The sequence below is a fragment of the Lathyrus oleraceus genome, chromosome 1, assembly GCF_024323335.1.
Source record: "Lathyrus oleraceus cultivar Zhongwan6 chromosome 1, CAAS_Psat_ZW6_1.0, whole genome shotgun sequence".
In the NCBI taxonomy this organism is placed as follows: domain Eukaryota; kingdom Viridiplantae; phylum Streptophyta; class Magnoliopsida; order Fabales; family Fabaceae; genus Lathyrus; species Lathyrus oleraceus.
The window spans coordinates 332,587,195-332,597,628 of NC_066579.1; positions in this window are offsets into that span (position 1 = coordinate 332,587,195).

The following is a 10,434-nucleotide window of genomic DNA, read 5'->3' on the forward strand; positions in this document are numbered from 1 at the left end:
GGTGTCGATTGATTTTGAATCATTCATTCCAAAGCGCTTGAGTAGTTCTCTGCAGTATTTTGTTTGACATACTGCTGTACCCTCATCAAGTTGCTTTATTTGCAGTCCTAGGAAGTAGTTCAGCTCCCCCATTAGACTCATCTCAAATTCACCCTGCATAACCTTAGAAAATTCTTCGACCAAGTGAATGTTAGTTGAACCAAATATGATATCGTCGACATAAACTTGAACTAAAAGAATGTGCTTCCCTTTGTGTTTAATAAAGAGAGTATTGTCCACTTTACCTCTTGAATATCCATGATCAATTAGGAATTTGCTAAGCCTTTCATACCAAACCCGAGGGGCTTGTTTAAGACCATACAAAGCTCGTTTTAATTTGTAAACATGATCTGGATTTTCAGCATTTTCAAAACCGGGAGGTTGTGAAACATATACTTCTTCATTTATGACACCATTAAGAAAGGCACTCTTTACGTCCATTTGGTAAAGCTTAAAGTCCTTAGAACACGCATAGGCAAGCAAAAGACGTATAGCTTCAAGGCGAGCAACTGGAGCATAAGTTTCCTCATAGTCTATGCCCTCCTCTTGGTTATACCCTTGTGCTACTAAACGTGCCTTGTTCCTAGTAATCACTCCGTTTTCATCAAGCTTGTTCCTAAAAACCCACTTAGTGCCTATGATATGATGATCTCGCGGACGAGGGACAAGTTCCCAAACGTCATTTCTTTTAAATTGATTAAGCTCTTCTTGCATGGCCATTAGCCAAAATTCATCAATCAAGGCCTCTTTGGCATTCTTAGGTTCTACTTGTGAAACAAACGCGAAGTGAGAACAAAAATTACTTATCTTAGAACGAGTCATTACTCCCTTTGAAATGTCTCCCAAGATGTTGTCAATGGGATGGTCTTTTGAGGATCTCCAAGCTGTTGGAAGATCATTCACTTCAGCTGTCTTTTCTTCCTCAATTTCTTCATGACTAGTATCTTCCTCCTTCTCATGGGCAGCTGTTTTGGACTGATCAGTTTCCTCAACAGCTTCCTTGAGTATGTCTTCTGTAGATACACCTGCGTCATCAAAAGAAATACCTTTTCCGACATTTTTCGGATAAGACTCATCAAAAGAAACATGAACAGATTCTTCAACAGTAAGTAAACGCTTATTATACACTCTATATGCTTTACTTGACAGTGAGTAACCAAGAAAGATACCTTCATCCGCTTTTGCATCAAACTTCCCAATGTTTTCCTTACCGTTATTCAAAACAAAACATTTACAACTGAATACGTGAAGATGTGACAAGTTTGGTTTTCTTCCTTTCAAAAGTTCATAAGGAGTTTTGTTTAAAATAGGGCGAATTGAGATTCTGTTTAGAACATAACAGGCCGTGCTGACAGCATCAGCCCAAAAGTATTTTGGTAATCCACCCTCATTAAGCATTGTTCTTGCCAACTCCTCTAAAACACGATTTTTACGCTCCACAACGCCATTTTGTTGTGGAGTGCGAGGGGCTGAAAAGTTATGCTCAATACCATACTTGTCACAAAACTTCTCAAAGTGGTAATTTTGAAACTCACCACCATGATCGCTACGAATTGTAACTATTTTGGAATTCATTTTGTTTTGGGACAGATTTGCAAAATTTTTAAAAGCAGAAAAAGTTTCATCTTTGCTATGAAGGAATATAGTCCAAGTGAATCTAGAGTAGTCATCAACTATTACAAAGCCATAGTAATTTCCACCTAGGCTCTTTGTCCTAGAAGGTCCAAAGAGGTCCATATGGAGAAGCTCAAGGGGTCGTGAAGTTGAAATTACATTTTTTGATTTAAAAGACACCCTTGTTTGCTTTCCCATTTGGCACGCGTCACATAGGTGGTCTTTTGAAAATTTTATTTTTGGTAGACCGACTACTAGATCCTTAGATACAACCTTATTTAGCAAATCGAAGTTAACATGTGCTAAACGTCTATGCCAAAGCCAAGAATCATCATTCAAGGTGACTAGACATTTAGTATTTGTTAAAGGTACATCAAACAAGTCAAGCATATAGATATTGTTTACTCTTACACCCTTAAACACAATGTTTTGTTCAACATGTTCAATTATGCAGCAAGTTTTTGTAAACGACACTTTATAGCCCATGTCGCATAGTTGACTTATGCTTAACAAATTGTGTTTAAGTCCCTCAACTAAATGGACATTTGAAATAGTAGTGGTGGAGGGATTACCTACACTACCTTTTCCGAGTATAGCTCCTTTGTTGTTGTCTCCATAAGTGACATATCCCTTCTTCTTTGCCTTGAAGTTTATAAAGAGCGATATGTCACCGGTCATGTGCCTCGAGCAGCCGCTGTCAAGAAACCACCTTCTATCTGCGGAGGCGAGGCACTCATCCTACAACATCAAAAGAGAGAAGTTGGTACCCAATTTTCATTGGGTCCAAGTGGGTAAGTGCTAACATGGTTGCCTTTTGGCTTCCATTGATAAATGCCTTTAGGGACAAGAAATCTCCTAAATTTGCATTTCTCAATGGTATGGCCAGCATGGCAACAATAATGACATAAACCATGATGATGTGTTTGTTGTTTCTTGTTCATTGAATCCTTTAGAATAAAAGAGTATTTTGCATATGGAGGATTCAATGACTTCTTAAACAACTTGGGGTCAACGGCATAAGTAACTTTAGGTTGTAGCGCTTTCTCTAATTTGACCTTAAGAGTGTTTACCTCTTTTTGCCAAATATAACAAGCGTCACAATACCTAACTCTACTACATCCGTCAATGTCAATAGTTTTTGAATTTTCTGCAATACTAGTTTTCAATGCTTCTAAATCAATTTCAGCTTTGTTTACTTTACCTTCCAAAAATGAGAAGATATGTTTGTCGGAAGATAGTCTTTTAAAAGCATCTACAGCTTCGTTATGCAGTTTTTCAAAAGCTATTTTTAGTTCCGAAAAAGACATAGAGGAGAAATTATTGTAATAGGCTTGTTTTACCTTTTTGTCATTGTTTTTCTTCTTGTGGTAGGACAGATTTTTTGTGTGAGCCATAAGGCACAGATTTGCAGCTTCATCACCATCACTTGAGCTTTGTGTGCTTGATGAATCACTATCACTTTCCCATGCAATATACGCTCTTCTTTGTTTGCTGTACCCTTTTGGCGAATCTTTTCTTTGATCCTTATACTTCATAGGGCAGTCCGTTTTATAGTGTCCAGATTTACCATAATTAAAACAGGATCCTCTTCCTCTACTCTTCTTGTTCTCTTCTTGTTTCGAATTTGTAGATTGTTTTCGAAACTTCATGAGATTTTTGTCGGAATGCTTGACTCCATTCTTTCGAATGAATCTATTGTATCTCCTTACAAACAGTCCCATTTCCTCATCATCCGAGTCTTTGTCACTACTTGAATCATTGTCGCTTTGCTCTTTTCGTGAGGACTTAGAGCTAGAGGCCACAAGAGCTATTGGCTTCTTCTCTCCCTCTTTGTCTCTTTTCTTCTCCTTTTCCTTCTTACTTTTATTCTCATATTTTTCAAGACTTTCCAAAGCTTGCTGATGTTCTTCCAGCTTTCCAAACAGAGTTGTAATCGTAAGTCTTGTAAGATCGTTGGCTTCCTTGATTGCTGTAACTTTAGGTTGCCACTCCCTGCTAAGACACCTGAGAATTTTATTAGTAGCAATTTCATTGGAAATAGGTTTTCCAAGAGCATTCAATCGGTTAGTTAGATGAGTGAATCTCTTTTGCATGTCGGAGATGGATTCTCCTTGTTTCATGCGAAAGAGCTCAAACTCTTGATTGAGTGTGTTAATGCGGGACTGTTTTACTTCAGTAGTACCCTCATGGGCAACTTCTAAAGCGTCCCACATTTCTTTAGCTGTCGTGCAATGGGATACTCGATAATACTCATCAACACCAAGTGCTGAAATTAACATGTTTCGAGCTCTCCAATCACACGACCACTTTTTCTCATCTTTCTCATTCCAATCATCTTCTGGTTTAGGTACTATGGCGTCAGCCGCATTTGTCATAGTAATTTGAAACGGACCGTTTTCAATGGCAGCCCATACTAACCTATCCACAGAATTTATATGAACTCGCATGCAGTCTTTCCAGTAGCCATAATTTTCACCGTTGAAAATAGGCGCTCTATTATACGCCCCCTTTGGTTCAGAATCCATACTGTTACAGGCAGCCACAGAGCACCAGCAAACCGGCGCTCTGATACCACTTGTTAGACGGTGTGGCTAGTGATCGAGAGGGGGGGTGAATAGATCACCTCTTTTAAATTTAACGGATTTGAAATTTTATCAGAGTTTTCAAAGTTGGCGGAAAAATCAGTCCCGAATCGACTTCCGTCTATTCTGAACCGCTACTAGAAAGCCGGACACACAAGTTTAATTGCTGGATTTTAATGAGAATGACAGAAACAATTCACACCAGAATTTTAACAAATTGAATGCACTTATCATTAAAGTCTATTTCCAATGAATAAAATCTAGCTAACCGTTTTATCAAATAGTTGGTGTGTATGTGATTGATGATAAACAGCAATGGAGTTTGATTAAAAGTTTTCTTGCCACTGCTGTCTTGCAAAAGGAACAATCACCACAAACTAACTGAATTTGCGAAGACAGTTTGAAAAACGTAAAGAGGAGTAAGGTAAGAATACGATACGCAGAGATTTGGTAAGGAAGTTCCCCACGTCGTCCTCGCGTGTGGGTACGTCTCCCTCTCAATTTCAAATGAAATTGAGAACTTTGATTATCAATTTTTTTACCGAATCCGTTGATACAAGGTTATGATACAAAGACAGAATTCTAAACTCTAAGAACTTCTTCTTGTATGAACCTTCACTTGATCTGAGCACGATCAAGATTTTCCTGCACGAAATTGCAAACAATTCACCGGTTCCACGACCTGCTTGTGAAATCCCCCGATCTCCAAACGCAACGCTGCGGCTGAATATGTTCTGCAAACGTGACTTCCAAACCCTCAAGAACACTCCAGTTCTTGAAGGACAAACCAACAGGTTTTTCCTAGAAACCCCCTTCAATCTTCAACTCAGCTAGATCCTCGATCGTTCCACTGCAAACCACAACTAGATCCTTGATCGTACCACTGAACGTTATCTCGATGCTTCTTTAATCCAAAGAACAAGAATGGTTATGTGTAAATGTTCTTGAAGAAAAGTGATTGAGAAGATGAAGAAGATGAAGTCTCTTTCAGGTTTCTAATTGCTCTCAAACAATTGCTCCAACACTGCTTTTGATCTTGTGTTCAATTGTTTTCCCTCAATGAATTTGTTTCTTCCGCTGCTGTTATAACCTGTCTTTTATATGCTGCAAAAACAGTTGCTGTTATAACACAAAACAGCTTTATGTATTGATACATAATAGTGTGCATCGATGCATACTGTAGGCTATGTGAATTTTTGGTGAAATTGATTATTCATGTATCGATGCAAAAGTCGTGTGTATCGATGCATGTGATTATTACACTAGTATGTATCGATGCCTGATGCGTATGTGTTGATACACAGGTTGTTTCAATTAGTCATGTATCGATGCAGGGATCGTGTGGATCGATGCATAGAGTCTTTTGCCTTTCATGTATTGATGCATGACTCGTATGCATCGATGCATACTGAACAAAAATGTTTTGTGATTTATCACATGCTGTATGTATCGATGCAGAGGCTTATGTATTGATACATACTGACATAAAATGCATTTTAATTGTTATTTTAAGGGAAGTATCAATGTAGGTTTATATGTACAGTTATGCAACAAATAGAATGGGATGGAAAACATAATAAAACACAAATGTATCATGTAATGCAATGCACAACCAACATTTGGATGATGATCACATAATTTGCTATCATTAAAAATTAATTCAAGGTAAAGAATTCTCTCACAGGAGAAAGAAGTTGATGATGAAGCTGAAGAATTCCTGAGAATCATCAAGAAGTCAGAGTACAAACTTGTTGACCATCTGCAGCAGACCCCATCCAAGATCTCAATCTTGTCCTTATTGCTGAGCTCCGAGGGGCATAGAGAGGCTTTGTTGAAAATTTTGAAGAGAGCCTATGTTCCTCAAGAGATCACAATTAATCAGTTGGAAACGGTGGTGTCTAATGTCAATGCCAGTCATGGGCTGGGTTTCACTGATTTGGATTTAACTGTGGATGGGAGGAATCATAATCGGGCTTTACACATTGCTATGGAGTGTAAAGGGGCTGTGCTTTCGCACGTGTTGGTTGATACCGGCTCATCTTTAAATCTGTTGCCAAAGAAAGCCCTGGCGAAGCTGGACTGCGAAGGTTTGATTTTGAAGCCCACTGACCTGATAGTGAGAGCCTTCGACGGTTCGAAGCGGGCAGTGTTCGGTGAAGTGGAGCTCCCGGTGAAGATCGGGCCCGAGGTGTTCAAGTTAGTATTTTATGTCATGGATATTCAGCCGGCATACAGTTGCCTGTTGAGTCGCCCATGGATCCATGCTGCTGGGGCAGTGACTTCGACTTTGCACCAGAAACTGAAGTATATTTGGGACAGGCAGGTCGTCACAGTCTGTGGGGAGGAGGATATCTTCGTTAGCCACCTATCATCGTTCAAGTATGTTGAAATGGACGGTGAGATATGGGAAACGCCGAGTCAAGCATTCGAAACCGTCAGGGTGGAGAATGCTCTTTTTGCCAAAGAAGAGGAGAAGCCGTCCATTTCTTCGTATAAACAGGCTATTGAGGTGGTGAAGAGTGGAGAAGCTCCTGGTTGGGGGAAGATGATGGACATCACCGCCAAGAAAGACCGGTTCGGGGTTGGTTATCAGCTGGGCCAAGGCTCATCTGGACAAGGTAGAGGACGTCGTCCGTCATTCACATTCACCAGTGCTGGAATGCTGGATCCAGACCACATCTGTATGGTGGGTGAAGAAGTTGACAGTGACTGCGAGATGGATCAATGGATAAAGCCGTGCACACCAGGGATGGAAGTCCAGAACTGGAAGGCTGAAAAGATCATCACCGTCACTCTACTTGAAGAGTAATATTTTCTATTTTCAATTTTATTTGCATAGAAACCATACGTTTTGCCCGAAACGTAATGGTTCATTGTAAGGGCCACCTCATGTTTCATTTTGCAATTTCTTGCATCATAAATAAAAGGATGTTTTTCAATTAAAAGCGGTGTTCCCTGTTTTTCATTTATTTTTGCAGTTTAAAAACAAAAATAAAAATGGCAATGTTTTCATTCTTCTTTTCAATTTGTCTCGCTCCGGTTCTAAAGCAATGCATGAATCAACATTCATGCAGATGCGATTTCTCGCCGGATCTCATTGATAACAATCCTGTTACACCCTCATATGATTTCGACAATCCGATCTATCATGCCGAAGAAGAAGGCGAAGAAGATTGTGAACTGCCAGAGGAATTAGCCAGGTTGTTGAAACAAGAGGAGAAGGTGATTCAGCCGCACGAGGAGCAAGTTGAGATAGTGAATCTGGGCACCGAAGAGGTCAAAAAGGAAGTGAAAATCGGGGCCGCTTTGGAGGAAAGTGTTAAGAGCAGAATGGTAGCATTGTTGAAAGAGTATGTCGACATCTTTGCCTGGTCTTATCAAGATATGCCAGGGTTGGATACCGATATCGTTGTGCACAAGCTACCGTTGAGAGCAAATTGTCCTCCGGTGAAGCAGAAGTTGCGCAGAACTCGACCCGAGATGGCCATGAAAATTAAAGAGGAGGTGCAGAAACAGTGGGATGCTGGTTTCCTAGCTGTCACTAACTATCCGCCTTGGGTCGCGAACATTGTGCCGGTCCCGAAGAAGGATGGGAAGGTGAGAATGTGTGTGGACTACCGGGATCTGAACAGAGCTAGTCCGAAGGATGATTTCCCATTACCTCACATTGATGTGTTGGTAGATAATACAGCTTAATTCTCGGTGTTTTCCTTCATGGATGGCTTTTCTGGCTATAATTAAATCAAAATGTCGCCAGATGATATGGAGAAAACAACGTTCATCACACCGTGGGGCACTTTTTGCTATAAGGTGATGCCATTTGGTCTAAAGAACGCCGGTGCTACTTATCAGAGGGCTATGGTGACTTTGTTTCATGATATGATTCATCATGAAATCGAATGCTATGTTGATGACATGATAGCAAAGTCCCAAACAGAGCAGGGGCATTTGGTAGATCTGGCCAAGTTGTTTGACCGGCTGAGACAGTTCAGGCTGAGGTTGAATCCGAACAAGTGCACTTTCGGAGTGCGGTCCGGTAAATTGCTGGGGTTCATTGTAAGTGAAAAAGGAATCGAGGTTGATCCTGCTAAAGTAAAAGCAATACAAGAAATGCCTGAACCGAGAACGGAGAAGGAAGTTCGTGGTTTCTTAGGTAGATTGAACTACATTTCGCGGTTCATATCTCATCTAACAGCCACGTGCGAACCGATATTCAAGTTATTGAGAAAAGATCAAACGGTCAGGTGGAATAATGATTGCCAAGCGGCATTTGAAAAGATAAAAGAGTATTTGCAGGAGCCTCCGATTCTGATGCCTCTTGTGGAAAGACGACCGTTAATCTTGTACTTGACGGTCCTCGAGGGGTCTATGGGGTGTGTATTGGGGCAGCATGACGAGTCTGGTCGAAAAGAGCATGCCATATACTACCTTAGCAAAAAGTTTACCGACTGTGAAACAAGATATTCACTGCTCGAGAAAACTTGCTATGCTTTGGTCTGGGTTGCTCGCCGACTAAGGCAATATATGTTGGTTCATACCACTTTATTGATTTCCAAGATGGATCCAATCAAGTACATTTTTGAAAAGCCAGCATTGACTGGACGGGTTGCGAGGTGGCAAATGATTTTGACTGAATATGATATCCAGTATACCTCTCAGAAGGCGATCAAGGGGAGTGTATTGTCTGATTACCTCGCCCAGCAACCTATTGAGAACTATCAACCGATGAAGTTTGAGTTCCCTGATGAGGACATCATGTTTCTCAAATCGAAAGATTGTGAGGAACCGATCCCGGAGGAGGGGCCTGACCCTGAATCCGAATGGATTCTGATGTTTGATGGGGCCGTTAACGTGAATGGTAGCGGTGTTGGTGCTGTTTTGGTTACATCGAAAGGATCCCACATTCCTTTTACTGCCCGACTAACATTTGAGTGCACCAACAACGTGGTTGAATACGAAGCTTGTATCTTGGGGATTGAAGAGGCGATTGATTTAAGGATCAAAAACCTTGTTATATATGGAGATTCAGCTTTGGTTGTGAACCAGGTTAACGGAAAATGGTATACGCATCAATCTCATTTAGTTCCATACCGGGATTATACGAGGAGATTGTTGACGTTTTTCACCAAGGTGGTTTTGCATCATGTGCCTAGAGAAGAGAATCCGTTAGCGGATGCTTTGGCTACTCTGGCCGCCTTGATTAAGGTGCAGTGGTGGAATCAGTTCCCCAGTGTCGAGGTGGGACGTCTGGATAGACCGGCTTATGTGTTTGCTGTTGACACAGCGCCTGACGATGAGAAGCCGTGGTATTACGATATCAAGCGCTATCTGGAGACCCAAGAGTATCCTGAGGGAGCATCCAAGAAGGACCGAAAGACTCTGCGGAGGTTGGCTATGGTGTTCTATCTGAATAAGGATGGGGTTTTGTACAAGCGGAATTTCGATTGGGTTTTGCTCAGATGTGTTGATGATAGAGAAGCAAGCCAGTTGATGAAAGAGGTTCACGAGGGGTCGTTCGGTACCCATGCCAGTGGGAATGCAATGGTGAAGAAGCTGCTGAGGGCAGGTTATTATTGGATGACAATGGAGGCCCAATGTTTCAATTTCGTGCGGAAGTGTCATAAATGCCAGATTTATGCTGACAAGGTGCACGTGCCTCCAAATCCGTTGAGTTTGATGTCGTCTCCGTGGCCGTTTGCTATGTGGGGCATCGATATGATTGGGAAGATTGAGCCTACGACTTCGAATGGGCACCGATTCATATTAGTGGCTATTGATTACTTCACAAAGTGGGTGGAAGCAGCCTCTTATACGAACGTGACAAAGCAGGTCGTTGCCAGATTTCTGAAGAGAGACATCATTTGCAGATATGGGGTTCCCGAGAGAATCATTACTGATAATGGTTCTAATTTGAACAATAAGATGATGGCAGAATTGTGCCGGGAATTCAAGATTGAGCATCACAATTCTTCTCCTTATCAACCGAAGATGAATGGGGCGGTTGAGGCAGCTAATAAGAATATTAAGAAGATTGTGCAGAAGATGGTTGTGACCTATAAAGATTGGCATGAGATGTTGCCATTTGCATTGCATGGGTATCGAACGTCGGTGCGTACATCTACTGGGGCAACGCCTTTCTCACTGGTATATGGAATGGAAGCGGTACTACCGGTTGAGGTTCAAATTCCCTCTTTGAGAG